We start from the raw sequence: 13483 nt of genomic DNA, 5'->3' as shown, positions 1-13483 counted from the left end.
ATTGTTTTTTCTATACTGTCTAACTATTTACTTTGTCTTTACAAAATGGTATTACATTATTAATAGGTACCTAAAGGATTGTGACTTTTAATATTTTTAACTATAAAAGTGTATGTCTTAATACAGTGTTTTGTTTACAAAAAAGAATACTTAAAACATAATGAAAAATAAAATAAAATAAACAAAATGCCTACAACTGACTTTCTATCAATATCACTGTTTTCTCTAAATTATCTAAATCTACTACAAGGACAACCATACTGAAAAAACATTTCCAGGAAGACCTAAGAAACCCAAAAGACAATAAACTCAGTTAGTTGGGTGAAAATTGACAAGTACTACGTTGCAGGAAACTTGATTATAAGAGGAAGAGGATATTCATTCATTTCCACAGAAGCACTCAAAAAAAGAAGCTATGAATTCTACTGCACCATATCAAGATTCATCAAATTTAAATCCCAGAAAGATTTTGGACTTTTCATTGTTTTAAAAGACTATGAAAAAATTATCTTCAAGCAGCTTAGCTGCATTTACATATTTCTTTAAGCTTATTTAGGAATTTAAATAATCATGTATTTTATTTTACTTTTTTTGAACAAATAACACCCTAGGTTTTAGCTGTGATTTGTATTAGTTAATCATAAAGAAGAAAAATTCTGACATTATAATGCCCCTATGTCAGCAGGAAATAGCAAAAATAAATTACATTGTCCCTATTCCCTAACTACAGAGTTTACATTTCAATGTAGTTATAGGTTTAGAATTTAATTTTATAATTTTTTAATAATTTGCCATTGTTGTAAATAGTTTGTTGTAAATAGTTATGTTTTAATTTTCTCCCTTTCAGGTTTGGGGGACGGCCCCCCATGCCAGAGGCCCTCTCCCTAGCCTGGGGAGTGCTGGAAGTCTTGGCAGGCCCCAGCCATCTCCAGAAGTGGGCTCAGGTGGACTCTTTGGGGTCCTCAGACTTCCTCCCTCCCTTCGTACTCCAGGGGGGAGGTGCATGGGGAGGAGGTTGGGCAGATATCTGGCTTCTGGTTTCCCCTTTGATTCTGGAGGCCAGCTCTTGCCAGGTATGGGGTTTGGGGAGTCCCCATGCCAGAGGCCTTCTCCCTAGCCTGGGGAGTGCTGGGATGCTTGGCAGGACCCCGTCCATCCCTCTCTTTTTCCCGACTCCAGGCCTTCCCTGGGCGCCAGTCTAGGTGGGGTCTGTAGGGGTCATTAGAATTTCCCCCTACCTCTCCCTACAGTAATGAGAATGTGATTTGGATGAGGAGGGTGGGTTCGTTTCTAGCACTGGTTTATTTTGGGACAGTCACTGGAAATTTTTTTCTCCTTGGTCTATTGACAGTATTGTATGCATATAGTTTATATATGCTTAATATCCAATTTTTATTGTGACCTTGATACTGCCCTACAAAGCTCATATCTAATATTTTACTGCCTCAGTCCCAACCCTTATTTCCCTCCATCTTCCCATGGAGGTGCAGCTCATGACATGAAGCTCAACACATAGAGTGATGAGTGCAGTTAGAGAAATAACTACACTGAAAACTATCATAACAATGTGAATGAATGAGGGAAATAGAAAGCCTGTCTTGAGTACAGGTGTGGGTGGGGTGGGGAGGAGGTAGATCTGGAAAATTGGTGGTTGGAATCTTGCACTGGTGAAGGGAGGTATTCTTTATATGACTGTTATTATACAACTACAAATCATATTTGTAATAACAGTGTTTAAATAAAAATAATTAAAAAAATAATTTCTCCCTTTCAGATAGTTCTAACACCCACATGCAACTTAGAAATAGGAATCTAATTATAGGTAAATAAGCTCTTGTTGATATGCTACACTTACTAAACAAAGTTTCCATTTTCCTCTTTTCTCTTGACAAAAAGCCTCCCTAGAGTGAAAAACTGAAACTTAAAACATGAGCTGCAGGGGCCAGAGTGATAGCACAGAGGTAGGGCATTTGCCTTGCACACAGCCGATCCAGGACAGAAGGTGGTTTGAAACCTGGCATCCCATATGGTCCTCATGCCTGCCAGGAGTGATTTCTGAGTGCAGAGCCAGGAGTAACCCCTGAGTGCCACCGGGTATGACCTAAAACCAAACAAAACAAAAACACAAAACAAACAACCCAACCCCCAAAAACCCAATGAGCTGCGAAGGGATCCTAAAATGTGCCAGTTCCTGATTCTCCTGTGCAGATCTGATAAAGTCACCAGCGGAAGTCCTTAACTATGGAAAACCAGCTATGCCCTAATTACTTTGCACACATCTGCAGACATAATCAAACTACAGCCCTTTGGATCTGACCTACTTGGAACTACCTACCCTAAAACCTTTTTTTTTTTTTTTTTTTTGCCACACCCGGCGTTGCTCAGGGGTTACTCCTGGCTCTGTGCTCAGAAATCACGGATTTCTGGGATTCTTGGGATGCCAAGAACAGAACCTGGGTTCATCCCGGATTGGCCTTGTGCAAGGCAAATACTCTACCGCTGTGCTATCTCTCCGGTTTCTCCCTAAAAACTTGTAAATACAAAGAGAACGGGCAAGATCTAGTCCTACACAGTCCACCACCAGCCAGCTATAAAAGGAATCTGCCCCTTTAAATAAGAACCTCCTTGTGATTGGCTGGCAAGTCTTGGGAAGACTTGGAGTGGAGAATTGTTGACAGAAGAGACAGTTGAAGGAGCAATTAGATGGAACTGTTTCTACTCCTATTTCTACAATGGCTTTTCTCCCGATTTGGACAAACATTTGATTACTTTTGGCTGTATCCTTTTGTCTTACATCCTGTACTTGTTCCTTTTACCTGGCCCTCAATCTTACTCTAGTCCCAAATCCACCTCTCTCTCCCTTTTTCTCTCTCTCTTGACCTAGGCCCCCTACTCTTTTCTAATAAGAAAAAAGATTGAGATATTTGTTAGTCTTGTCTTCAAGGCCCCGTGGACACCAGCAGTGTGGGCCCATCTCCAGCAGCTTGGCTCTGACGGTATGATGTGCCCGAATGTATTTTTAATGTTTACAAAACTCAAACAAACAAAAACAACAATAGCAATAACATTTGGAAAAATTGCATAAAGCTCCCCCTGAAAACCGTTAAGGGCTTGTTCTTCAAGCCCATGTACTTTTTTGAACACGGATATCACTACTTTATGTCTGTGTCTCTTTGCTGTTTTTTCCACTCTGGAGAAGCCCGTTTTCTCTTTTGAACACAGACTTCCTCTCTCCACACTTTTATCGAAACAACTTTTATTCAATAGAACCTACCTTGGGGCACTTGCCTTGCTTGCTGCTTCTATCCCTGGTATCCCATATGGTCCCTGAGCCTGCTAGAAGTGATCCCTGAGTGCAGAGCCAGGTGTGACCCAAACATACACATTTATACTCACAAATTAAATAAAAACTACCTTATTTCATTATTTGTCTCTCCTAAAATTCCTTTCTGTGAAGGAAAGGTGATGAAGCCAGAACACCTGTCCTGAGATCAGAACTGTCCTTCCTTTCCTGCAAGAATTCTTCACTCCAAAAATAAAAGTGTGTTGGCACTACAGACAATGTCTTGGATTGGACGATCTAGCTTGCCTGGAGCCTAGATTTGGTCTTATGCTAGGAAACTTCAGGGGTCGGGTCTCTTTATATTTAGGCCAAGGTTATTCCTTTCCATTCCCCTCAAATTTTGGTGGGCCTATGCAAACAACAGTTGCCACTCTAACACCGTTTTTACTGTGCTCCTTTGACTCTAATCCTTAAAAAAAACCCACTTAAAATTTGAGGTTAACTTAAGCTAATATGCATGTACATGGACATGTAAAAAATACTATGCCTCTAATGTTTAAGGAGTTACGTAAGTTTTATGCCTTTAGATTGCCTTGTGTGCTGTTAAGAAATATTATAATGTGTTACAATCTGGGGACTTGAGGGACAAAGTAATTGTACATGGATTCTATTTTATTTATCTTAATGTTCCTTGGCTGAAAGTTCAAAGTTAAGATATCAGCAAGGGGACTTCTTCTGAGAATTATGTTATGGGTGATTGTCCTTCCACTGTAACTTTACCTTGTCCTCTTTCTTTGCATCTTTGTTCTCATAATTAAAAAATAAAAAAAAATTAAAAAGAAAAAAGAATTCTTCACTCCACACTGAATCTATGGCTCCCATACAGGGCTACAGACTTGGGTTTGAGTATTCTGTTTCTAGCTCATAAAGGCCTCCAAATGTTTCTGGGTCATTTACCTGGGATACCTGATGGATTGTGGAGATCTAGAGAAGCAGGTCTCCAAAAACTCCTATTGGAGGTGTACCCATTAGAATAATGATCAAACATGAGATCAATCAATACTATGAGAATCACCAAGTGGAACAGCACTGTTAGCTCCAGTGGTTGGAAAGTGGGGAGAAGAATTGCTTTGTGTGGGGTTGCTATGCACTTTCCATTTGTTTTTGCTTTTATTTTGGGACCATGCTCAGCTCTGCCCAGGGTCTTACTTCTGGCTCTGTGCTTCAGAGCAAGCTGAAATTATAGGCGTGGGGGAGGGACCAGGCAGCAAACGAGGTGTCAGGGATGGAATGGAATCCGGGACATAGGCAAGTTTAAGACAAGAACACTACCCTCTGTACTAGCTCTCTGGCCCTTGGAATCAGTTTCTTCCTGCTCTGGCTTCTCCTAGGAAGGCTTAAATGTATTATGAGACCTATTTGTAATGGAGGTTGGGACTAGGTGAGACTTGGTTCTGTTGTTTATTTCTAAGTCTTCACCCTCCCCAAGATCAAAGGGTGCAAAACATCCTAACTACTGAGACCCAAGAGGCAGAGTCTGGTGTGGCTTAAGGATCCTGCTCTGCTCTGCCCCGCCTCCACCCCCTCTCCTTCCTCTGAACCCCTAGGCCCTGATCCCCGCCCCTGAAGTGTCCTCTTTTCCCTCCTGTTGAATTAACCGGGATATGCTTGTTACTCATTGGTTGGAAGCACCTTTGGATGGAAGCATCCTTTGGATTGGTGCCTTAGACCGCCTGTTCTCTACTCCAGGCTGTGGTCTGGGGCTTGCTAATAAAGATCCCAGCTTTCAGGGAAAAACTGCTTTCGGTTTCAGTTTTCCATCACTGAGCTTTCTACTTCGTAGGAGTGGAAGGCTTGTATGTGAGAGTTCCTGAACCTGTTTTATCCCTTTAACCGTGTGTGGATTATTTCCTGCTTTCGCATTTGTTTCCCGGCCCACATATCTCCAATGCCCTGGATTGGGGCATGAGGCTTCCACTTCACTCTCCCAAGCTCTGCGAGTTTACTTTTTCTAGCTCTATAATGATCTTTTTCTTTCCCGGAGTATCAGCAATACATTTCAACAGCTAATTCTCTCTCTATCATTCCTGGGCCTAGACCCGAAAAACAAAACAAAATTCACATGCTGCTCTCAGAAAAAATGCTGGAGAGGTAAGGGAGATGGGGGATAGTCTAAACTGGTGCGCCCATCAGACAAGGCTTTGTGATATGAGGTCACACAGAAAGGGGAAGCCGTACATCAAGGATAGACAAGTTAGAACAAGTTGATGGTCTTATTTGTTCTAGGGGAAAAATAAGGAAAGTCTTAGAAATTTTTCACCCATCTTGGGCAGAGCCACATTCATCGTACCATCTTCTGGTTTCAGTCTAAGCAAACATGGCCACCTCTGAGCTTTTCCTAGCTGGTAATAGCCACAGGACCTCTCTCCCTTCCCCTGGTATCTTCCCTAACTTATATTTGTATAAGAAAAAAATTGGTCACTGTCAACAAACAGCCAGTTCTAGAGAGTCTTGTTGGAAAGACCTGGAAAATCAGGCAAACCCCCAAACAATGAGGCTATACTAGGGCACCAGGAGGGCCTATCTTCAAAAGGAGGAGACTATAGCAAGTGGGAGGGTGGGGGCATTAGTGAAAAGTGGTGAGATAGAAGAGGCAGAGACAGACTTGACCCACTGGGGTCTTTATTGGGGTGGTGCGCTCCTGGGTGAGGTTATGATAGTTTCTTCTCAGAGGTTGCCAGCAACAATCCCCATCTGCAGCCCGCAGTGGGATTATCTATTTCACATTTGGCAGGAAAAGGCAATGGGAAGAGGTATGTGTTGACACGTTGTTAGTTAGCTTAAAAAGTTCTCATCTTCCCTACAAGCAGGTCAGGTGGGTTTTGGAACACTTTTTGACACCATTCCTGAACCGCCTGCAGACGGAATACATAGAGCAACTGTTCCAGGGGATGCTGGGGATGTTATTTGAGGCAAGAAATCTTCAGAAACACTACTCCAGAGACTGAGAAGGACATCACAAAGAGGACCCAGTTTCCCCATGATTTGTGGTTGCTCTCAACTCTGGGCAGTCCCTCCTCCCTCCCAGAAAGCTCAGATTAAAACATCTATTGACTTTGAGGTCATTATTATCACCCATTGGAATGCTCCCCAGACACTTCTAACTCCCAATGTTTATGTTTAAACTTCTCCCTGGTGCCTCACATCCCCCTGGCTGACCATCTTGTATATCTTTTATAACCCTTAGCCTGGTAACCTTGCACACTATCCCAGTTTCTCTATGTCCTAAATACACAGTGTTATAAATGGAATAAAGTCTCTCTGGTCATCAGCCTGAGACCGGTTCTTTCCTGGTCATCAACTGGGGGAAATGTCCTCAGTCTTGAACACACAGGGAGGATGGAAGTTGATCCTTTTAGCCAACTGAGTCAATACAGGTGGGTTTCATGTTAATCTTTATATCTCACGGTTAAGGCCGACATCCTGTCATTTCCCTGTAGTCGATCTTATGATTTATGTTTTTTTTTGGGGGGGGGCCACACCCGGCGGCGGCGCTCAGGGGTTACTCCTAGCTATCTGCTCAGAAATAGCTCCTAGCAGGCACGAGGGACCATATGGGACACCGGGATTCGAACCAACCACCTTAGGTCCTGGATGGGCTGCTTGCAAGGCAAACACCACTGTGCTATCTCTCCGGGCCCGATCTTATAATTTATGGTAGGGAATCATAGCTGATGTCTTCAGGCCCTTCTGGTGGAGGTGGAAACTCTCTGATTTTGAACCTCAGCAAGCTGTACAATTAGCAACAATTCCAAATAGAACATGCAGTCCCTGTGTATTTAGATACTGTAAATAGAAATATACACCAGACTTGCTAGATTGGTGAGTGTGGCCAGCTTGAGTCACATGACTGAGAAGTCGAGAGGTTCTGTGTGCCACTGTGCAGAGGAGCCTTCTTACTCCCACTTCCCCGCTCCCTTACACCTTGCTTGGCTCTTCTTTGCCAACTAAATTTTTGGGCACTTTCCATAGTCTTTGACCCCCGCCAGTAATATGTTTATGTTCCTCTCTGCTGGAGACCAGCTCAGTTACAGGGAAAGCTCAGTAGGACTCTGAAGTGGGAGGTATGGATAGAGTCCGTGATGAGAGATGCCAGCACGCAGGTACACTGCTGAAGCTGGCTCTGCTTATCCTCGGCCTAGTGTGTTTATTTTTTATGTTTAACTACAAGCTTGACCTTAATCTAATACAGAAAAATGCTTTTTTATTCCTCTAAAATTCATGGCACAGTGTATTCCATGTTTTACAAGATGCATATCATTTCTTTCTTAGCCACAGACAATATTAGATATAAGATACAAAAAAAAAAAACACAGTTGTATTGAGGCTGGAGCAGTAGCACAGTGGCAGGGCATTTGCCTTGCACGTGGCCCACCCGGAAAGAACCCAGGTTTGATCCCTGGCATCCCATATGGTCCCCTGAGCCTTCCAGGAGTGATTTCTTTTTTTCGTTTGCTTTTTTTTTTTTGTTTTTGTTTTTGGGCCACACCTGGCAGTGCTCAAGAGTTACTCCTGGTTCTGCACTCAGAAATTACTACTGGCAGGCTCTAGGGACCGTATGGGATGCCAGGGATTGGATTTGGGTCCATCTCGGGTCGTCTGCGTGCAAAGTAAATGCCTACCGCTGGGCTATTGCTTCAGCCCTGGGAGTGATTTCTGAGCACAGAGCCAGGAGTACATCCGAGCTCCACTGGGTGTGGCCCCAAATTAAAACAAAACAAAACAAATAAACCAAAAAACATTGCTGTGTTTAAGAGGTGATAGACAGAAGCTTGTATGTCAGCAATAAGGATCTGATCAATTAATACTTCCATAAAGGGCAAATCAATATACTGCACCCTTTTCCTTTTACCCAGACCTTCCAACTCCCTCCTCAAGTCCCTCTGTGTGAGGAGGGATCGATCTATCACATCTACATTTTGCATTTCTTTCTTTTGGTTTCCAAAATCTTCCCCCAATCGAATCTCCAACTGTTGTTACAATTGACATCACTCTGTGTTTTTTTCCATCATGGAAACTTGCTCAAAGGAGGTCAGAATGCTTTGTTCTAAAGGTATTGGGCCATACTAGGTATCCATTAACTGTAGTCATCAATTAAAATTTTTCTCCAACTATTCTGATTTAAGGAACATATCTAAATATTTAACTTCTATAAATCTTCAATACTAACATTCTACATTTACTTACACAGAATCAAAATACTTCCATTGTCATTTTCAATACTGATTATGTTTACAGAGTCTTTAAGATTCCTAATAGAAAACACATCTAGAAGTTACAGAATCCATTTGATTATTGCTTTCCAGCTGTCCAATGGCAAACTCGTACAAGATAACTGCAAGGCAGTAAACTCCCATTAGAAATGCATAAACAGATAGCATGTAACCAAACAGTAGTCAAGATTTATGCATGTGATTTTCCACTTGGTGAATGATGCTCTTTCCTCAGGGCTTTGCCTCTCCAAGAATCATATACTGTGTCTGTGCCAAGTGATGGACGAGAGTTATTACACAGAGCCTCTGTTTCCAAATTCTGAATTTGAGGGCCTGAGTGATAGCACAGTGGTAGGGTGTTTGCCTTGCATGTGGCCAACACAGACCGGACCCAGATTTAATCCCTGGCATTCAATGTAGTCCCCAGAGCCTGCCAGGAGTGATTTCTGAGGGCAGAACCAGGAGTAACCCCTGAAGGCCGCTGTATGTGACCCCAAAACAAAACAAAACAACCCCAAAAAACAAATCCTGAATGTGTATGGCCACTGTGGCCACCTGTCACTGAACAGCTTCGGTGGGAAGAACTGTCCTTGTCCTCAATAAATTAATTTCCCTTGTTTGAGATTGGCCCACATTTTTGCATGGAGCCCATAGCAGTAACACAGCAGACAAGGTCCTTAGGGTGCACCAACCTCCTCTGTGGAAGAGTCTGAGAGGCAGCTGAGACCAAGCAACAGGCAGAACATGTTTCTTGGACTTTAAGAGGCTGTGTATTGAATATGTCTTTTGGGCAGGTTAGTGTGAAGGAAAGTGGTGGGAATATGGGAAAACGCAGGAAACAGGTAGAGATTTATGGGCAGCAGGGCCAGTGAAGGGAGGCGATGGAGAATCCTGAACACAAGAAAGGCTCGAATCACCAGACCACAGAAACTGAAGCAAAAAAATAAAACCCCTTTGTTCTTCAAGGCCACATCAGCCTTCACTGCAATTTAGCTTGTGGAAGTCTGCTTGTTTGCTGCTTCTGTGTTTGAAGACATTAAAATGGAGCATATCTTCAGGGCCAAGTATGCGGGGCTCCCTGAACCCTTGATCTGCATGAGTAAACTCCTTTCTCTTCCACTTACCTTGATTTTTTTGAACATTCTCTCCTAACATCACATTCAACAGTGCCCAGGGGATACTCTTGGCTCTGGGCTTGGATCACTCCCAGTGGGCTTGGGGGACCATATGAGATGTCATGATTGAACCTGGATTGGTCTCATGCAAGGCAAATGCCTACCCTGTTAGACTATGCCTCTGGCCTCTGTACCTCAAAAATATCTCCTGGAACTGTCACTTCAACTTTCTGCCTTGAGTTCCCCAAGGCCTGGCCCCCAGGAGGTCACATATGCAGGACTGTGGAGGCCAGTATTGCTTGTTTATCTGCTTTCCTACCTCCCTGTTTGTCATCCTGCCTCTGCTATCTGTAGAAACCTGTGTAAGATGTCAGTGGGGGTCTGAGTTTGTGGAGCCCTTGGTTTCCTGAGATGGCTGGTGTAATCAAGAGCCTTTCCTGACTTCCTGACTCTTCCTCCATGAGAAAAATTTTCCTCTTCATACTATTGGCAGAGTTGGAATCAGGCTCCCCAAGAACCTGAACATCAGAGAGATGAAATTTCCTGAGAGAAAAGAGATGTTGTTTCAAAATTTGAATATCTTAGGCCAAGGGAAGTCTCTTTCTTATTTCCCCAATACTTACTGTGCCTATGCAAAAAAAAAAAAAAAAGCACAAAACCTTGCCACTCTAGCACTCCTTTCTTTGTTTTTTTTTTCCTTTTTATTTAATTTTTCTTTTTCTCTTTTTTTCTTCCTTTTTTTCTTTCTTTTTCACTCTTGTGGTTATTATTTGGTGATTTTTATTGTTGTTGTTGTTGTAGTTGCTGGGTGCTTTTCTTTTTTTGGTAGTTATTGGTTTTTGTTTGTTTGTTTACTTGTATTTTACAGTTGTTTGTTGGGTTTTTGTTATGTTTATTTTTCTTTTTTGTCTTCTTCCAGCAGAACCACTCAACTTGAATCATCTTGTTCTGCCTCAAAAATTGAGGGGAAAAATAAAAATGAATGGTACCAGGACCAAACAGCCATATGAACACTGAATGAAAATAAAAAATGATCAGACTTAAACACCAAACCCAAAGTCAGCAACAACAGAATCGATAGCCTTTCTACAACAAGCTATACACAGAGGGGAACAGTTATACTAGCACTCCAGGGGGCAAAGGAGGGAGATATGAGACATATACTAGGAAAAGGGGTGGATGGAGGACAACTCTGGTGGTGGGTATAGCCCTGATTCATTGTCACTATGTACCTTAAATATTATTGTGAAAGATTTGTTATTCACTTTTGGTCACAATGCAAATTATTTTTAAAAAAAGGAAATGCAAAGGGTGGGTGTTTTTATTTTATTTTATTTTTGGGGGGGGTTGGTTTTTGTTTTGGGTCCACACCTAGCAAAGTTTAGGGGTTCTGTGGTCAGGAATTACTCCTGGAGTTGCTCAGGGAACCTATGGGATACTGGGAATTCAACCTGGGTTGGCCACATGCAAGGCCAACTCCCTCCCTACTGTGCAATTGCTCTGGCCTGAGGGTATGGAAGTTGTTGTTTAATAGAACCATGAGGTCTGTAATGCAGATACCCTAACCATAATCTGAGATGGGGATGGGGAAGGAAGTTAACATTTCTATTTTCCTTTTTGTTTGTTTGTTTTATTTTTGGGCCACACATGGTGGCTCTCAGGCAGCTTTCCTGGCTTTGCTCCTAGCAGGCTAAGGGACCATATGGGATGCTGAGGATCAAACTTGGGTCAGCTGGGTGCAAGGCAAACATCCTCCCTTCTGTACTGTTGCTCAGACCTTCCCAGCTTTCCTTTTCTTTTTTTAAATAATATCTTTATTTAAGCACCTTTTTTTTTCCTATTGTAAACCAGGTTTGCTTGTATTATAAACCAAGATATCACAGTTAAAACATAGTTGCAGAGGAGCTTAAAATAACAGAGTCATTTGTCGGGGTTCATCAAGGAGAATACTGATAGTGTCTTCAGCTTTGTCACACAAAAGACACAGCATCGTAAACATATGGAACGCTTCACGAATTTGCGTTTCATCCTTGTGCAGGGACCATGCTAATCTTCTCTGTATCATTCCAATTTTAATATATGTGCTGCTGAAGCGAGCACTATTTAAGCACCTTGATTACAGACATGATTGTAGTTGAGTTTCAGTCATATAAAGAGCACCCCTCCTTCACCAGTGCAATATTCTCACCACCCATCACATACACCCCCACCCCAGAGCCTGTATTTGAGACAGGCATTCGACTTCTCTCACTCATTAACATTATTGTGACAGTTCTTAGTGTTGTCATTTCTCTCTCTCTTTGTTTTTTTGTTTTGGTTTTTTGGGCCACACCCAGCATTGCTCAGGGGTTACTCCTGGCTGGCTGCTCAAAAATAGCTCCTGGCAGGCACAGGGGACCACATGGGACAATGGGATTCGAACCAACCACCTTTGGTCCTGGATCGGCTGCTTGCAAGGCAAACGCTGCTGTGCTATCTCACCGGGCCCAAGTGCTGTCATTTCTCTAACTGCATTCACCACTCTTTGTGGTGAGCTTCATATCATGAGCTGGGCCTTCAGGGCAGTTGCCTCTGGGCAGTATTACAATAATGTCTTTTATTTTTTTTTTTAATATGGGGGGTTTATTTCATTAATTTCTTCTCTAAGCTTTGTTATTTTCTTCTGCCTACTTATTTTGGGTTCATTTTATTTATTGTTTTTAATTTTATAAGCTATGTTATTAAGCTACTTATGTAGGCCCTTCTTCCTTCCTGATGTATGCTTGCAACTGAGGTTTTGAGTCTGTTCTGACTATTCAGATGTATTTCTTGTAGGCAGCAGAATGTTGGATTCAGCTTTATGATCCATTTTGCCACTCTGTGTCTCTAAACTGGTACATTTGGCCCATTGATGTTGAGAGAGAAAATTGTCATGGGATTTAGAGCCATCTTTGTGTAGAAATTTGGTGTGTCTTTAGGCCTGTACTGTCTTAAAGTAGACCTTTCAGTTTATCTTTTAAGGCTGGTTTTGTGTCTGTAAAGTTTCTGAGCTGTTGTTTATCCATGAAGCTATGTATATTTCCTTCAAATCTGAAAGTGAATCTGGCTGGGCGCAGTATTCTAGGCGAAGCATTCATTTTGTTGAGTTTTGTCACTATATCCCACCACTGCCTTCTGGACTTGAGGGTTTCTTGTGATAGGTGTGCTGTAAATCTTAGGGATGCTCCTTTGAATGTAATTTCCCCTTTTTGATCTTGCTGCATTCAATATTCTATCCCTATCTGTGGGATTTGTCAATGTGACTTAAGATGTGTCTTGGGGTGCTTTTCTTCTGGTCTCTTTTGGCTGGTATTCTTCGGGCATGCAGGATTTGGTTGCATGCAATCTTTAGTTCTAGGTGTTTCTCTGTAATAATGTTCTTGATTGTTGATTTTTTTCCTGGGGATTTTCTTCCTGGGTCTCTGGAACTCCAATGATTCTAATGTTGTTTCTGTTGAGTTTATAAAAGACTGTTATTTTTCATCTGTTCACATTCTTTGAGGGTTTTTTCTATTGTCTAATCATTTGCCTTAAGGTTCCTTTCCAATTTCTCTGCTGTATGGAATTGTTCTGCATCCCATCCTCTAGTTCACTGATTCTGTTCTCAGCTGCTGCCACTCTGTTGGAGATGCTTTTCATTGAGGCCTTCACCTCATCTACCAAGTTTTCAGTCCTGTTACTTCAGCTTGGAGTTCTCTGATTTCCATCTTTATGGTCTGTTCAGCTTGATCTATGCTTTCCTTGGGTTCTCTGAACATCCTCCATGTTTCTACTCTGAACTCCCTATCTGAAGG

The 13483-nt window shown here is 42.2% G+C and overlaps 1 non-coding gene across 1 annotated transcript; it reads right to left on the bottom strand.

The window, feature by feature from the left end:
* Window positions 1-11664: 11664 nt before the first annotated feature.
* On the bottom strand, window positions 11665-11771 carry LOC126003108 (U6 spliceosomal RNA). Its single transcript, XR_007493650.1, has one exon. It is a non-coding gene; the product is annotated as a U6 spliceosomal RNA (small nuclear RNA).
* Between the last annotated feature and the right edge of the window lie 1712 nt (window positions 11772-13483).

The sequence above is a fragment of the Suncus etruscus genome, chromosome 2, assembly GCF_024139225.1.
Source record: "Suncus etruscus isolate mSunEtr1 chromosome 2, mSunEtr1.pri.cur, whole genome shotgun sequence".
Lineage (NCBI taxonomy): Eukaryota > Metazoa > Chordata > Mammalia > Eulipotyphla > Soricidae > Suncus > Suncus etruscus.
Note: the sequence above shows the minus strand (reverse complement) of the source record. Positions and strands in the feature narration are given on the sequence as shown.